An 18,714-nucleotide genomic window follows, 5' to 3' on the forward strand; every position below is an offset into this window, starting at 1 on the left:
CTCTGCGATAGCTTTCTTATGTAAGAGATTTCCATCATTTTTTCCACCCTGGGGTAGAGTTTCCACATGAGACCAAAGACTTGAACTAATTTAAAGGAGCTAAATATTAGAATTATAATTAAATGCACACATATAGGCACACAAGATGTACACAGAATGCTGGAGTGATAGAGAAATATGACTAGTATTTAATAATGTTCAGTACTGAATGGTGGTTTGAGGATATTTATTATTTTTTCTTTCTATCTTTCTTTTTTTCCAATTGTTTTATTGTGTGTATGAATTACCCTTTTTACAATCAGACATATGAATTTTTAAAAAGTGGGTATATGCTTTACCACCATCCTTTTACTTACATTGGGCTTGAATTCCTTCTTAGCTACATTATTCTACCTTTCAAGTAAAAGTTTATTAACATTGTCAGAGGAAATAGAGCAAAACAGAAAGTGAGGGATTGAGATTTCTCACTATTACCTCTTAACCTGATGTCATCCTCCCGAAGCAATAGTCTTATCTCTCCCCTACTGTCTTTAAAATCACACTTGCTGTTTTTGTGGAAATTTTTAATATCTTCAATCTCATCCAAGCTGTAGCCTTCCTGATACCATTTATATTGGTTCATGGGACTCATAGGATATGTAGGCTATATAGGATATATATATCTATTTACATGTGTATGAAACTGGTCAGGGGAAATAGTCATAGAGCATGTGGTCTGCTAAGCTCCGAGCTTACAGAAGATCTAGGAAAAGAAAGGCTGTGGTCTAGAACTCCAGGAAGCATCCAGATCAGTTGCATGGTAGAGCCCTAGTGGGCCATCTAATGGTGTACAATCAAGAAAGCATGGTAAAGGTCAAGGAAAGAAATGTTAAACCCTGAGGCCATGATGAGCACATTTTAGAGAGGGTTCAGAGTCTTTTCTTAATATCCTGATGAGATGGATGGAATAGCTTGATTATTCTGATTCATTATATGAAGAAACTGAGTCACAGAGAAAATATCTTAGTTGGTTAAATATTACGCACTAGCACATCTGGAACTAGAACTCAGGATTCATACGGTAGGACCAATGCCTCCGCTCTCTCTTTTTCTCTGTCACACATACACACACACGCACACGCACACACACACACACACACACAGCCTTTATGCCCAATTCTGCTGCTCCTCCTTCAAGTCCTGTGCCCTCCTGCCAGATGTTGTCACCTGTCTTTTCTCTGACGGCCTTGGTAAAGTTACACAGCTGAGCCCGGCAGGCGCCTGCCCCAGGCCAAACAAACAAACAGAAGAGAAATCTTTCAGGCTGGGCACCAGGGAAAAGGGATCTTGATGCCGTTCATGGCATGAGCCGAGGCAATTGATGACTTGGCATTCTGTCCCCGAGTCATCAATCATACAGAATCAATCTCAGCTCCCTCAGGAGCTGCCCCCCGGCTCACATAATTCTCTCTCCCTGCCACCAACCTGAACAGTCTGATCCCAGTGGCAGGGACTGTTTTGTTCTGCGTTCAGCATTGATTCACTTGGCCTTCAGTAGTATTTTCTACATTCCCCAGAAATGTCACTTAATTTATCCTCTCTAAGGTGGCTAAGTTGCCTGGGCCTCCCTGCATCAAGTGGGACAGGCAAGCCAAGAAACGTGTCTGTCTTTTCGCATTACAGGCACAGGCCTCGGGCCCCTAGACCTGAAAATCAGGCCTCCACTCTCAGGCTCCTGTGCTTGTCCCTGAGGATGAGGCAGGGGCGTCAAGCACAGTGGCTGGGGCCTGGGGCTTTTATGTCCCATGGTCCATGGTTGTTTCTATGACTCTGCCACTTCCAAGCTGTGTACTCTTGAACACATTACCTGATCACTTTATGACCCAGTTTCCTCATCTGTTGAATAGCGATAATAAAAGCACCTACTTCATGGAGTTGGAGAATGAAATTAGATCATGGCATAAGTGCTTAGCACAGTACATGACCAGCCAAGATCAGTAAGTGTACATTATTAATAGCGTGATTATTAGGACACAATTAGGATATGTAAGGTTGACCAGACATGTAATCAAGTTGGTGACCATGAGGGAAAAAGCCTTGAGAAGGTGGCTTGTCCAGAAAGAACTACTGTTTTAACTTGTCTCAGAACCCAACATCTGACACTTACTAACTTCAACGTCTCAGAATATGAGCCTCTTATAGATGGAATATTCGTGGCACCCCAGAATTCATGTGTTGAAAGCAAATCCCCGATGGGATGGTATTTGGAGGTGGAGATTTTGGGAGGTGATTATGTCATAAGGGTGGGGCCTTCATGAATGGGATTGTCGTCCTTATAAAAGTGGTCCTAGCGAGCTCCCTAGCCCCTTCTGCCACATGAGGACATAGCAAGAGATGGCTGTTCATGAACCAGGAAGTGCACCCTCACCAGACATGGAATCTGCGGGAACATTGATCTTGGATGTCCAAGGTTCCAGAACTGTGAGAAACAAACTTCTGTTGTTTGTAAGCCACCCAGTCTATGGTATTTTGTTACAGCAGCCCAAACAGACTAAGACAGAGCCCTCCCAGCTCCAAGCAACAGGGAGTGGGCCCTATAGGAACTGGGTTAATAGTTCATGACATGTGATGGATGGACTAGGAGGAGGAGGTGGAGGAAGCTAAAAGAAACTTTGTGAACTCCGTAAGTTCTCTGTAAGCCATCTCAAAAGGATGTGCTCAGATGAAAGGGAGAGTCCTTATTCCTTCCATGCGAAGACCTTCCCTTTATTTCTCTTTGTAAAAGGAGAAAGAGAAGAAGGGAACTTGCTGGTAGGTGACGTGGACTTTTTGGGAGGAAGTGGGGAGGAGAGGAAAGACAATGGAGTAAGAATGGGTCAGGCTGCCCACATTTGGGAGGTGGCACTGCCCCGGGAGCGCCAGCTTCTTCCCTCCCAGGCTGGGTCTCGGTGTGTCTCCACGTCTCTGTCCCTCTCTCCTAGCAACTGGAATCATCTTTTCCAGGAGATTCTGAGGGCTGCTTTATTTGATAGGAGACAAGGAGGCACTAATAAATTCCTCTGTGTGAGGTATTTAATTACATAATAATGTGTACACTAATCAGAGTAAATGTGTTTGTGAAAACACCTTGATATGGGAACAGTTAATCACCCAAGGCATTGCTTCTTAACACACCTTGGAAGTTAACTTAATTAAATTAATTAGAACAATGAAAAAATTGAACTGTTTATTGGTCCACAATGGCCTGAAGAAATGCTCCCCCTCAAATGCAGGAACATCTCCCACACCACAAACTATTTTTCCCCAAACCCTCAGCCCTTATGGTTATGGCTGCACCCCAGGAGCTTGCAGCCGGCAAAGCTTCCCCCTGTGCCTTACCTTGGAGTCATTTCCTGTTGGAGACAGAAGGCAATCAGTCTACGTGCCTATATGCATGCACGTGCACATGCATACACGAGCATGCGCATGCACACACACACACACACACACACACACACACGCCTTTTGTGTGCTTTACCAGAAGCTCAAGTAAGCTTTTACCCAGGATTCCTCGAGTGTATGTTTTGCAGTCAACCACTGAGTAGGCGAGTCTGTGCAATCTAAAGGGAGGAAGGGAAGAATGTTTTGTGAGGGATTATTATAATCACTATCATTGTCATTACTATCATCTTTATCTGTTAATAGTATGAATTTGCATAGTACTTAAAAAAAACCTGGGTATTTCTTAACCCCACCTCCCTCTGTACTTAAGCTTTGCTTAAGGTGGCATAAAACCCAAGATGCCTGCCTCCAGGGAGTCTATAGGCTATGACATCTGGCCCTGACAAGAACAAACTTAAAAGCCATTTTGACAACTGAACAAACATTGAATAGTGTGCACATTAAATCAATCAATGAAGAGTGAGCTAGCACAGCATGGAAGCCAAGGGCCACTCAGGGCGAGAGTCTTATTTTGGAAGATGAGTGCTCAGAATGTTGAGGGTAATGGGACCCCTAGAGATTGTCCCGAAATCCAGGAACTAGAGGCTTCCACCAGCTGGTGACTTGTGTACACTATAGTCAGCTTCTCCCTTAAGGAGCATTAGGTCAGCAGCCTCCTTGACCTTGACATTGCCACAAAAGACTACCTGGACACCCTCTAGCAAAATCACCTCCCTAGTGAGCAGTGACTAAACATGAAACTGCTTCTATAGCCTGAATTTCCCACTATGAAAACAAGAGACTTGATGTTGTATGGCCTGGAATTACTTTTTACATGTGTCTTCTCTTTCTCTATTGCCAAAAATTAGAACAGGAATAAGTAAAAAATCTCTTACGGGTTCAGCATAAACCTTCCTTTTTGCAATTCCTATTAACTCCAAGATAAGGACACGGACCGGGGGAGAGTGCGCAGAAGAGGCCCCCTCCCACAAAGTGCCAAGGGACGGGGTCTGAGTTTGCTTCTTCTGAAATTTTCCACTGTGTTCATCATAAACTTCTTGATGCAGCTTTTCATGATTTTGTTTGATTAGTCAAGACGGAGGCTTAAGATTCTGAGCAAATCTATAGAAGCATGTCTCCCACTAGCCCAAGTACCCAATTGTCCCAGCAGTGCTTGGTGCCATCTCAAAGATCAGGCTGATCCTGGCTCAGAATATAAATAGAAAAGTGATCATGCTTTTTCTCCTTGAACATTTCTTGAGTCAGTGGGGCCTTGTGTCAGCCAGGATCCTTGCAGGAAACAGGGACAGGAAGTGCCCAAATGTGATGGGTATTTGCAATGTTATTGAAAATCAACAAAAGGGGTCAAAGTTCCCCAGAGCTGGCAAGAGCAGAGGAGGCGGCATTACCAGCATCAGCAGCTCAAGGCTCAAGGTCTGAGGGAGCAGAGCAGTTGCTGTATCCTGAAAGACTTGTAGCTGCAGTTGCAGAAGAGCAGATTTTGATGAAGAACATAGCTACCGCCAACCTGCAGACATGCAGGGAGGGGGATGAAGGAATAAAGCCTGGACTACTCGCTCCTCATACCCTCTAGTCTCCTGCCAGGGCCTGGGGAAGTCAGGGTGCTACTGAGCTTGGGTAACTCAGTCCATGGAGGTCAGACTGGGGCCAAGCAATGTAAGGGAGGGTAGAAAGTGGAGCTCAGATCAACTGATGTGAGTGAAAAAAGCATTCTCTAAAAGGGAAATAAATAAAGAGATATGTGGTGAATTTTATTCAAATGATTCCTTCTACCTTGAGATCATAAAGTTTCTCTCCTGTACTCTTATTTCAGCTCTCCAGATATTGAAACAGATACTCATGTTTAAGCTACTGCCAGGCCGTAGCTTCTGTTCTTACAACTTCTCTCCAAATAATGCTCTATTTGTGGGTGCTTGCGTGTACACTGGGGAGGCACTTGCAGACAGAGATTTTCAGTGCACCAGTAGGAAGGTTGGAATGCGACCTGTGCCCAACCTACAAAGACACAGAACAAAGGAGGAAAGCCACTCAGTAGGAGAAGATGCTGAGCAGCAAGACCCATGGGGATAAGTACTTGGTTCCCTTCAGATCACCAGGTTTTCCAGTTCCTGCACTTAGATAAGAACTGCAAAGGGCAGTCAGAACTCCACCTACCAGGTGGGCTAAACATACCCCCTGTCATTCATTAATAAGTTAATCAATCTAACTAACCTAAACTAAATTTCTAGTCTGGGTGAAGTACATATCAGGGACATGATGCAGTTTAGAGTCTAGCAACGAATTTAGGTCAGGCAAAGAAAGAGCCTCAGCATAAAGGCAATATACGATGCAGACCTAGAGAGACATGAGAACAAAGTGTTATCAGATTTATTCAGAGGAAATAGAAGACCCTGCTAACTGGGGTAGTGAGGAAAATCTCCACGGAAAAGGGGTATCTGAGGGGATCTCAAAGCAGGGAGATTGTCAAAGGCTTTTGCTTAGCGCCCCTTCCTTTGCCACGCTCACTTCAACTTGCCTGCATTTAATTATTCTGTCGTTATACCACCTGGAAGGCCCAGCTCCACGTCTTCCTTTTAGTTTTCAGGGCCTACATGAAGTCCTATCTATTCCAGGGAACTTTGCCCTATTATTCCAAGCCACACTGACCTTCCAGACTGGTGCCCTGAGAAGCTCACCCTTAGTGTCCTGACCTCTTCATGGGGTGAGACTTGTTTTTCCCAACCACACTATGAGCAGGCACCATGCTTTCTTCCTAAGTAACTTCCATGTTGCCCATCCACGTTCTGGAAGAGAATGCTTTCCAAATGGGGCCTGAGGGGGCAGATATTTCAGACTGCTATCTTTTATCTCAGCGATCTGCCCCAGGGCCTGGAGAAGTGCACAGGCAGGGAAGCCAGATCTTCTGACAGTGAAACAGGTGGTTCTGGATAAACTCAGCCCAGTTGCAGGAACTCCACACCCACTGAGCCGATGATCTGAGTTTCCGAGCCATTTATCCATCTCCAAGTTAACGTTTTTCTCAAAGATGATTATGGAGGAAAGATGCGAACGTAAGCGGAAAAGGTCCTCCGTGCCTCATCAGCTCAATCCTCCTGTAATTACAGCCCCATCAGATGGGAAGGACAAACGTGCTCCCGGAACGTGATTCCTCAGCACTCCTCGTTCATCACCTGCACTCTCCCCCCGGACTCCTGCCCTTCCTGCAGCCCCTCCTTCCCTTCTCTGGATCTGTCCTGTTCCCTTTCTGCCTTCTCCAGGACCTGTCCCCAGGGCCTGCAGCCCCCAGCCCCTCCATATGGGCAAGGTAGGAGCCTTAGGGCAGCTCTGGATGTAGCCCTGTGTTATCACTATTCCTTCACTTGTGAATTCTTGATAGCTCTCCAAGGTGTTATGCCCCTCAAGGAGTGCAAAAGGCAAAAAAAGAGAAAAAAAAAGGAAAAAGGAGAAAAATATCTTTCATTTCTTCCACACAGTTGGATGCTTTTCCCCCTAAAGTTCATACATAAAACTCAGAACAGCATGTGGTGCGGGGAGATAACACAGGCCCAGAGGGAGCCGCAGGCTGGCACAGGGAGGGGCTGACTCCTGTGACCCCAGATGGTTTATTTGCGGTCACACACCTTCACATGCCTTCCGCGATTATAGAAATGTGTCTTTGCGACTCTCCAGCTCCAACTGGGCCAAAGCTGCTCTAAAAGTCCGAGTGGAAGTTCCCATCTCTTAAGCTGAATTTGGTCCATGTCTGTTCACTTCTCCATTTTGTAGCTCAGTTCTGTTCATTCCATTTGATCCTATTCAATTTAAATGTATGTTGACATCTGACCTTAAGAATTTTTCTCTCTGTTTCACACAAATAGGTCCAGTGTCCCAAAAAGTGAAGCAGTAACGAAGCTCCCCTCCACACAGTCTGGTTCTTCCCTTTTATTCTGGGCAGAGCTTGAGTCCTGGGTTCCTGCCTCTTCTCCTAAGCTAGAGAAGTGGCTGAACAAACAGGGGATTCTTTTCCCTGACCTTTCTCCTTTGAGCATGCACCTACAGTTGGCCCAGAATTCATTCATCGACTCCCTGTATCCGTTAATTGATTACTCATTGCTTCGTGGGTCCAGTCAGCTCTTGTTTATTAGTGGCAGTCACTGTGCTAAGTGCTGAGGGTATAATGATGAATGTGGAAAGGTTTTCCCTTCATGGAATTAGGACAAATCCATGGATTTCTCTTCTTTCAATCAACGGTCCTCCTCCATCTCTCAAATGGACTTGCCAGTCAGCCCCACCTCTTCAATTCCTCCAGCTCTCCTGGTTGTTAACTTTCTTATTCCCACCTGAAGTTGCATGTCATGTGCAGGGGTGTGGAATTTTCCCCTGAATGGAGGAACAGGTGACAGCGTTCTCTCCCCCTTGCTGAAGATGCAGCTTTTTCTATCTTTAAATCTTAGCCGACTGGCAGCCAGATAGAACATCTTTTCCCCTTCTGAGTTGGCTCCTTAGACTGTCTTCCCCTTTGTGGGCCCTTGATTCTTTCCAGACTGCAGGGAGGTCCAGTGAGGAAGTGAGGCTCTGGGGGTACATTTACTCTTTACTGTGTGTGTCTTATACCAGGTCCCAAGGGAGAAGAGGATTTGAGGACAAGTAGGACCCAGAGTCTGCCTCCAAGAAGCTTATGATTTAGGTGGAGGAAATCACACAAACACGACAAATAACTTTAAAATGAAAAAAAGAGATCAGTAATATGAAGAGTAGAGCTGAAACTCTTTGCTAGTGTAGGATGAATGGTGAGGCTTTTCAGGATTTTAGAGAGGTAGGGTTTGCTCAGACCTGGAGGGGTACTAACATTCAGGAGAGAACACTGTCATCCTCCCATCCTTCTTCCCACATCAGCCTGCCTGCCTCTGCCAGTCCCTTCTTAGCTCCCTCTCTGTGCCAACAAAGAAGAAGGAATAGCCCAATCTTGTTAACTGAGTCTGGCACAAGGATGAGGTTGCATCCACTGGTGGGCAAGTTCCCTGAGTTAAAAGGCACTGATCCGTGTGCAGCTTTTTATCTCCTCCTCAGTATGAAGCTGGATGTGCTTGCTAGGCAGGCCTGGTGCTGGCAACTGTCCTGCTTGCATTGTCTACCTCATTGGTGAATGCAGCCAGGAGGACTAGTTGTATCTCAGCTTTTCTAAAGACCTACCCTTCATGCTTCCTCTCCTTCCTCAAGTGACTTCTATTGTTTCCATCCAGAGGGTAATAAGCCCCATCTTGGTACTTTTGTTACTTGATTGGAAGGCAGCTAAGAATACCATGTGGGTCTCCAGGACAGAGCTGTTTTCTTCACTGTAGCTTCATGGGCACTTTGCATTGGGGTGTTCATCTGTTATATACTGTCTTGCTTGTAGATGTCCATGAATATCCTACACCACTCTTACCCCTGCAATGTGGTCAGAATAATGTTTTCTACTTTGTTTTGTTTGTTTATTTGCACCAATACTGTGATAAAGTAGCAAAGTAGCAAATGGTTCTCTTTTTTTGAATAAATGAATGGAATATTGAGGTATGGATGATCTCTGGCCCTGGTTTCTTGCATGCCTCTGGATGCCTTCCCTATATACACAGTGTTTGTGACCTCAATGAAGGGAAACACATTTTCATCAGTTCATCATGCTCCCAGTCATCCAGGCCTGTGCCTACCAGATCACGGCTGACTACTCTTTTCTCTCACACTTCATACTGGATTGGTCTTGAGCATCTGCCTATTCTCTCTCTTCTTCCCTTTTCCACTAGGGCTATCCTGCAACAGACCTTCATTGCAGTATGTCTGCACATTGGCAAAAACCCCCAGTCAAGAACACTGCCTCTAGGCCCCTGCTCCAAGCAGACATGTCTTGCCCATGGCCTTCAGGTTAATACCCTTAAAACAGCATGTTCACATTAATACTCTCAGACTCCACATTTTCTATGGCATTCCCATATTCCACTTTCTCCAGAATGTGAATTTACTGTTCTTACGCAAGTTCAATATCCCCAAATATAAATGGCCAATTATGATTGACCTGGTCGTGAACATTCTGCCAAAATCAAAGTGCCAGTTGATTTGAAAAGTCTTCGAAGTGTTCCATACAAAACATGATTCCATAACAAAGACTTGATACCCTTTCTTATAATAATTGTGAAATCATTGCTACTAATCAAAGGACAGAAAACTCTTCAGCAGAAAATGATTAAAGAATAATTAGGTTGGGTTATGTATTGAGGTGAGAAATCAGCCAATGAAAGGAAGGTATTATGTGTGACGTTTGATTATAAAGCAGTGTACATGCCACAGAATGATGATGGATAAGTCCAGCAAGCACATGCATTTTTCCACCAACCTGGCCTCTTTTCCTTGTTGTTTCTGCCCTATATAGCAGAAGTATGACAGGCTATATAGTTAAAAACAAAACAGAGCATGATATAGATTATTTTAACCAGTTTGTCCTAGAAATCTGGGGATGATGGCCAACCGGGGGCAGGAGTTACTGACAGATTTCCATGAGGCTTTTGGATCTCATGGGCCTCCCTGAATCCCTTTGTTAATTTGGGATCACTTATTATCAATAGATCCTGGTTGCCTCCCCGTGATTAGTAGCCATTGCTCATTACTATCAGTCTTTGTACAGCTTGATCTGTGGGTTTATCCTTGGCCCCTTAAATATATTTTACCTATGGAGTGTTGAAGACAGGGAACTGTTTAACATGAAATAGGAAAGACTAAGGAGACCAGGAAAGCTATTGTGATTATCAGCTGTCATCATATGGAGGAGGAGAGAGACTACGTTTTTATATATGTATACATATTTATGATTTAAAAAATTTTTTCTCTTTTAGATGAAAAAACCCAGAGCACTTGGAAGAAGTTCTAGGGGCTATGGAAGAACGTGTATGAATCCTACCTTGGGCTTTTACTAAAAGAACATGCTCTCTGCCATGGATAGTGTGGGTTTGATGCTGGCTTTGGAGGGCTGTAGAAAGGGTACTAAAGTTCCCGAGAGGAGGTTGGAATTCTGGAGTTTTAAGTCCTTCCAAGCCTCCTGCATCTGTCGTTCTAGGTATCGTTAGCGTGCATTTTACTTCTTCTCTAGTTGTGCCCAAAGCTGAAGTAAGCATACAATAATAGCTAAAACATTATTGACTGATAATATGCATTCAGTAAAATTTCAGCTGAATGAATGGATATTACTCTGTATAAAAGAAAAGAAAATTGCAAAATAAGTAATCTTCCAGTAAAATGGAAAAGTCAAATCATGTAATTCATTCCAGTACCCAGAATTTATGACTTTGGGGTTATCCACTTTTATTGGAAGAGCCAGAACATACCTCTTCTGTGGGTGCTGTTTATCAGGAGGGCTTGTATGTGCTGAAGTACTCCTATGTAATTGTATATGGGTCGATATTTGTGATCATGATGTTGTGCTGCTATATGCCACACATCGTAGGGTTTGTTTTTCAGCTGGGGATGGTGTACTGGGCCCTGATGCCCCACAGTTATATGCGCTTTATAAGGAAATAAACCATCACATTGGGAGAAATTGGAGTGAAAGATGATGACGTCACCAGTGCAGAAGCCTTGGGTGCTCACCTTTGTAGGGCTTTCAGCTGAGAGTTTAGTGGGGTGCATTCAAAGCTGAGTTCATGGAACTAGCCTTGTGGTTGTCAGCTTCTCTCCTATGTAGATGGGCAGAATAACTGCTTCAGAAAGCTCAGGGATCCATTTCGTCCCTTAGGGAAGATGTGACTGTGACAACACTTATGTTGTATAGTCTGGCAGGATGGGAGAGAGCAAGAGGCACTGATGACTCAGGCTACCTTGTGAAAGGGCCACTCTGAGTGGGCAAGGTAGTGCATCTCTGCCTCAGCCTGGAGACCAAAGCCGTAACCATATTTATAATATCTCTCTGGAATGTGCTGAGGATTAAGAAAATTGCTCTTTTCTTGGTCCCTGATGTGCTCACATTGGCCCTTGACAAAATCTGTAATGCTCACCCCCTCCCTGCCTCTCCTTTCAACCTTCCTCGGCCCCAGATTAAATGCCAGGACTTCATGGGGATGTCTCTGATTGCCCCAGCACAGAAGTGTTCCTCTGCTGCCTCCAGAGCACGGTAGCATTTTGCTGCATCTTTCTTTCTTGTGGCTGTCTGTGGGGGCCTGTTCTCTGAGAGCTTTCTGGTCTGATGAGTAATGAGCATTACCTCCTCCCTGGGCCATTGGTTAACTAAGGAGAGCGTGTTGCCTCTCCCTCAGTATTTGCCTTTAGATGAGAGTTCTCTGGGGAACCAAGAAGCCTTGAAGACCTACTGGAATAAAGTTCTTATGATAGAATGCCCAGGATGGGATCCTTTTTCAATGAGAGTTTGAACTTTAAGATATAGCTTTAAAATAATTCCCTCCTCCTGCTCCCAAACCAAAACTCTTAGTTGCCTACTTGGACCTGACTCTTTCCACATCCTTTTGACTTATAAACCCCTTAGGTGGCACCATGTTCCCCTAGTGACTCTGCCCCACATCTTGGAATCAGCATTCACTCCTCCTTTCCCCATTAACAAGCCGTCGGAGAGGCACTTTCAGTTTTACTCCTTCAGTGACTGTTCTTTCTTGCCCGAGCTGCGTGGTACCCTTCTGTCCAGCCTACCTTGCTGCCTCACTCTTTTCCCTGTATCTGCTCTCTGCTTGCTCCTCTGTGCCATGTAAGCTAAGCTTCTGCAAGCCTGATGTGCTTGTGCCCTTCTCTGCCTAGCAATTTGCCCCAGTTCCCCCAAATGCTATAGAATGAACCTCTGGCTCTGTGGATCAAGTCCATTTTGGGCTTCCCAAGTCTGACCACATGCTTCCAATTTCATTTCCCATTTATCTGCTTTATACACACAAATACATACACATCATGCAAACACACACTTGCAAATACACAAACATGCATTTGTGTGTATATACACGTGTGTATATACACATGTCCATTCACACTCAGTTGCATGCACATATGTATACACATGTACTTAGGGACACATACGCTACAGACACGAGTTTACTCTCACATAACCATTCTTTGAAACACACACTTTATACTTACCTGTCGTCTCCTGAAATACTTCTTATCCCCATGTCTGCTGGATCAGCCATGGAAGTTCAGTTTAGATGTTACCTATTTCATGAAGCCCCCACTGATTCTCTTCCAATATGATGCTTCCCCATTTCCTAAACTCCAAGGGATGATTGGAGAAGGGTGGGTTGATATTTATTGGATATTTGCTTGAAAACAGTATACTCTGCATTTATTTAAAAATTATTTGTCACAATAATCCAAGAGGTACTACCATCCTCATTTTGCAGATGAGCAGGCTCTAAGCAGTTGGGTCAATTTCTCTCTCTTAAACACTTACTCAGCTTGTAAATGGTAGGCATAGAATAATTATTTTTTTTTAACTGAAGTCCTTGCTTTGTTTCCTTTCCCATGGAGTCTTGCTAAAATTCCTCTGAAAGATTTCTAACGCTGTATTTTTATCTTTCTTATGAAATGTGCCACCTTTCCCCTTGTCTTGTCTGCCTTAGATTTCCCAGTGTGTGAGGTCAGTGACTCTCTCACAGTGTAGGCTTATGAATCCATGCTCTTGAGATGTAACTGAAGTCCACACGGCATTTCATTTTGGTTCCACATTTCCAAAATGGAGCTAAAATAGAGATCTTTCTAGCCCACTCCAAGGATTATTCTGGGGAGCACCTAAAATTTCCTCAGATGGTGAACATAGAAGCATTTTATCAACTACAGAGCACCACACACACTTGGTTCAACAAACCAACAAATTTATTAGGTACCTAATATTGCTGGAAACACAAAAAGCAGACATGATCCCAGTTGACGAAGAGATCACATCTCAGGAAGAGTCAGACATGTAAAAAGAAAATAATTTCAGTGTAATGTGAAGCATCTAACCACTAAAGTGTGACTGCGCTACAAAGATAGGAGAATGGGTGGATGGAGGTCAGGTGTGTCTGGTGCTGGAAGATGGGCTGGATTAACAAAACCCGGGAGTATAAGATGGGAGACAGATATTCCTGGTAATGGGGTCAGCAGAGGCAAGCACAGGGATGATTCTTGTTTACTGAAGGAATAAATGAATTAATGCCTGGAAGGACTCTGGCCCCCATGTAAGGCAATCCCTAAAGTGACCTACTTGTGTCCCTCGGGGATTTTCAAGGTCTAGCTAAGAACTATCTTCTGAAACTCTCTCCCTTGACTTTCCACATCCTATTCCACCAAAGTTTACATAGAACTGTTGGCACTCACTGCAAAACTGTTTTATTCACTTACTATGTTTTATTTAAACAACTTTGCAAGGTAGACATTACCACTTCCACTTTAGAGACCAAAACAACTGAGGCTCAGAATGATTAAACAACTGCATAAAAATCAAACAGCCAAACAGTGTTCCAGCAAGGATATGAACCCCTGGACCCACACACAAAGAAGGCGCTCTCTGTCGGTGGGCTGAAATGTGTCACCAGGCAGGAACTCTGGGGTCAGAGGGAGACGGGAGCAGTGGATCGGTTAGTCTTTGTTTTATGATAATGATCTACGTGGTTAGTGAAAAGGTCAGACAGTTTTCAAGAGAACTAACAAGTTTCATTTCTTTCTTCTCAAGGTACTTATTTCTGATGCCAGAGAGGGGATTTCATTCCTATTCAGACTTTTGAGTGCCCCCATAAGTCTCGTCACCCTTCCCCCAACTCCAATCACGGTACAGTCTTCAATACAGCGAAGCTTGACTTTGGGCTTAAGTATAAGGCAAAGGAACAGATTCATGTCTGATTTCTCCTAGATCTCTATCGGGCCTAGCATAGTGTTATCACGTACAAGAAGGCCGATTAAAATTTAATGAGTAGACAGGTGTATGACTGAATGAATGAACTTTAGGTCTCAGTAGCACAGACGATTTTCTATGAACACGCCTCTGCTGGGTCTACAGCCACCTGCTCCATACCCCAGAATGCATCGAGCATAATCACGACTTTCAACTCTCAGATCAAAACTCACCACCTCCAGGAAGGCTTCTCTGATCAGCCTTGGACTTTCTCTTACCTCTCCAATCTCATTTCTTACCATTGTTTGCCCGGAACTTTCCCTTTCTTTTCCACTCACCTGTTGCCTTTAAGTGTTTTGCTCCAGTCTTCCTGAACTACTGCAAGCTTTCTGTGAGCCTTTTGGCATCCTCCTTCCTTGAGCTGGAACACTCTGCTTTCTATCATTCTCTCCTTTCCACCAGGTAAGTTCTACTTTTCCTTTGGATCTCAATCTAGAAGACTTCCCTGATCCTCTTCTCTCAGGTCTGAGTTAGATGTTCCTAATCTGAGCTCCCAGGACCCAATTAGGACCCACTAAGGACTTCCTCGTCCTTAATTGCCTATTTCCTCCTTCATGTTCCCCATTAACTATAGGCATTTATAGAGCATGGAACTTAGTTTATGGTCCCAGTAACTAGGACAATGCCTGGCATACTCTCAGTGCTCAAAATATACCTATTGAAGTAATGATTGAGTGAATGAATGGATGAATACAAGCAAACTGTGTGTATGTGTGAGTGTGGGTAGCCCTGCCTTTGAGTAACACCTTCTCACGGAAATGCTGCTCTCAAGACTTGAAAATGACTGAGTAAGAAGATGTAAAAGATGCTTATGAGGCTTCTATGTAATTTTAATAGGCTTTTTATGTATCCTACTTCATTAATAAAGGGAAGAATGGAGTACTCCAGCATCTTTTATCTCCCATCTGTATTCAAATACAACAGAATTTCCCCCAATAAAATTTCAGGGTAAATTAATGATCTTCATTTTCTCGGAAAACCCATTTTTCCCTGAGTGGATAGACTGCTGACCCAACACATAAGAGTGATTTCCTGCTTAATCATGGGTACTGGCTGCTCTGGTGCACTGTAAAATGACCTTTGGTCTTCTCATGAATCTGTGGACTTTGGGTTGGGTGGGGTCATCCTCTGTAGGGGCAGGTGTGGGGCTATGATGCAGGTGCTCCTGATTTGGGGTCACTGCTCCCATGGCCCAGTCAGTTCTTTCCAGCTTTGACATTCTCAGTCAGCCCATTGTGGGTGGAGATTCAGCTTGACCTGTCCTCTTTGCTGTTTGTCAGCTGTGGATGGCTTGGTCCTGACGCCTTAGGTGCTGGTCTTGAGAGTGTTCCTGTGTAGGTTTTCGCAAACATTTAAACATCCTTGGCAGTCAATAAGTTTAATGAATATGCTTCAGGAAGATACAGAGGAAAAAGAGAAGTGAGTTGAGGAGACGGTTGGCCACAGATATCTGTGAGGGAAGGGCAAGAGAAAGCGCTGCCCCTTGAGTGCTGGACACTCTGGAGACTGGAGCAGAAAGTACTTTCCCCATATAGGGGATGAGAGTTTGTGAGAGGCTCACAGGGAAATGCACCAAAGCCCTGGGCCCCTGGGGGCAGTCTGCAGCCATAGGAGGAACCCGAGCAGAGACTGTGGGGTAGGCCAGGAGCCTCTCCAGGCTGCAGGGTCCCCATCTCATTCTACCTTGAGCTTGGAGCTGCATTCAGTGAGGGGAGGTTGAGGCAGAGGGGTGGAGACCTATGTCTAAGAGGGCCCTGCAAACCAAACAACCCTGTGGGCAGTGACTCCACTGTTGTTAACACCTAGTAGTTAGCAAATACTGGCTATAGACCAGTTTTACATGAGTTCCAGCAAGAAAAAAGTGAAACTAGTTTTAGAGCGGACTTATAGAAGGGTGTGAGGACTTAGGGAAACCACAATGGATAGCGCAATATTCCAGGGTGTATTAACACTTGGGAGTTACCATCCTTGTCCTGAAGGAACGGGGGGCTTGGGGGCAATTACTAGACCCTACAAAGAGAAAGCTGTGTGGAGGGGGCATTTTGACTGTTGCTTCCACCTTCGACTGAGGGATGTAGCCAGCCTGAGGTCATCCTGGAGGGAGAGAGCCAGGACAATAAATACCCCTCAGATCCCTTTCCCATGTATCCCATTGACTAGACCCAATCAGAAGCCAGAAGTCAAGGGACCCCATTAATATAGTTCATACAAGTCAGTCTCTTGAGGTATAGAGCAAGCAAGATAGAGGATGCATAGTGGATCTGGAGGGGAAATGGGAAATAATCTACATGCATGTACTATCTCATTCAGTCCTCGTAGAAGTGCCACCAGGAGGGAATTATTATGCCCATTTTACAGCTGAGGAAACTTGCATAGAGAGGTTAAATAACTTTCCCAAATATACACAGTAAGTGGTAGAGCCAGGCTTTGAGCACAGGCAGACCTCCTCTGTGACCCGATCACTGAGCCACTATTCTAAGCTAAGAGATCAGCCGTTGAAAGTACTCCTTTTGAGGGGGCACAATGTTTTCTTTTTCTTTATTTCTGACTAACATGCTTTTGAACATGTCAGTCTTGTCTTGACTGAGTTTGGGTTTGCCTTCATTTGGGCCAAACCCTCTTGGTTTGGAATTCTGGTGGGAATTGGGGTTCTGTAGTGCTCAAGCTAAGGCACATGGGAAGAATAGATACCACAAGTGAGAATCAAGTGGAGTAAGGAGAATGGGTAATCATGCCCTGAGGTTTCACTGACTTTGGAGTTCTTTGTTTGAGTGGATTCTACTGTGTGCACATATTCCCCCTTTAGGACATTGGTTGGCAGATTCCTAAGATGACCCTGAACATTCCTAGTCCCTGGTGTATGCACTCCTCTTCCTAGTTATTCAATTAAACGTCAGATCTGGGTCAAGAGATCATTGACAGAGGAAGTCAGAGATTCAAAATGTGGGGGAGTCAGTCCAAGGGAGATTCTCCGCTCCTGCAGGGACCCACTTGGCAAGGAGTGCAGGCAGCCTCTGTGATCTCAGAGTAGCCCCTGTCCGACAGCAAGGAAACGGGGACTTGCAAGAACTTGAATTCTGCCAACGAGCTAGGTGAGCTCAGAAGCAGATCCTTCCTAGAGCTTTCAGATAAAAACACAGCCCAACTGACACCTAGATTTCAGCCTTGAGAGACTTTAAGTAGAGAACCCAGGCAAGCCTGACCAGACTTCTGAACTACACCTCTGTGAGCTAATAAATGTGTGCTGTTTTAAGCCTTTAAGTTTGTACATCAATAACTTCTCATGCATCAAGAGGAAACTAATACAAGGCTCAAGTCACTCATTCCCTCAGCTGTCTGGAGTACTCAGACCACATCTCTCTCCGGAAATCATCTTGGACTGAAGGAAGCTGCCTTGGACAAGTTATGCCTTCTACTTGAGGACAGCCTGTATCTGACGACTCACTGATACAGGAATACAAACTCTTGAGCCCTTGGTTCCTCTTGAAGGGTCATCCCAGCCTTTGAGCTGCCCAGAGGATTGTCTGGAGCCTCTGTTACAGCACAGTTTAACTTCTGTCTCTCCCTAGTCCTGCTTCCCTTACTCCTTCACAGATGATCTTACTGAGAGCCTGTCCCAATAAGCTTTTGCACGCAAATCCCCATTGCAGACTTTCCCCATGGAACCAGATTTAAGGCAATGTACTAGATGAATGTGGAGTGGTGGTGGAGAGGCAAGATGAGTCTTGTCCCATAGGAATCCAGCTGGGGAGAGCAGACGCATACAAGGAAGAGTAAAAGAATAATGTTAGGTACCACATGGTGAAGAGCCAGGCTTTGTAGCCAAGACTTAGAGGGACCATATATTTCAGTTATCGCAGGACAGACTTTGTTTATACCTGTTTCCTGGTGGTTATAATTAATAGCTACATATTTGATTCTCAAAAGTATTCCAGTTTGGATGGTAAATTACATGATCAGTGTCCCCAGATTCCATGAGTGCAGAGGATAGAGCGGGTAGGCTGAGGAGTAGAGAAGCCTACATAAGGTGACCTCTTGGCTAGACTTGAGGGATGGGCAGGAATTTTGTTCCATGGAAGTCCCTGAGTGTCCTTGTGGGTAGGAAAATGTAGAAAAACATGGACCGAGAAGGACAGCTAGGAATACACATGTGTAGGGGAGAAGTAGGAACAGCAACAGCAGGAGGAGGAGTAAGCTTTCATTGCTGGGATGACATAAGGTGCTCATTAATGGATGTGATTTTATGAATATATAAAACAAAGAAATCAGCGCACACTGGTCATAGAAGAGATGAGTGCCCACATACAGAATCACACATTTCCTTGCATGTCTTGGGGAAATTCAAAAGGAAAATGGAAACAGATGGCTCACCTCCCACTGTCTGAAGCCGGATCATTCTGCTTATCTGGGCAGCACTCTTCTTT

Source organism: Equus caballus, chromosome 8 (assembly GCF_041296265.1).
Source record: "Equus caballus isolate H_3958 breed thoroughbred chromosome 8, TB-T2T, whole genome shotgun sequence".
Taxonomy (NCBI): Eukaryota; Metazoa; Chordata; class Mammalia; order Perissodactyla; family Equidae; genus Equus; species Equus caballus.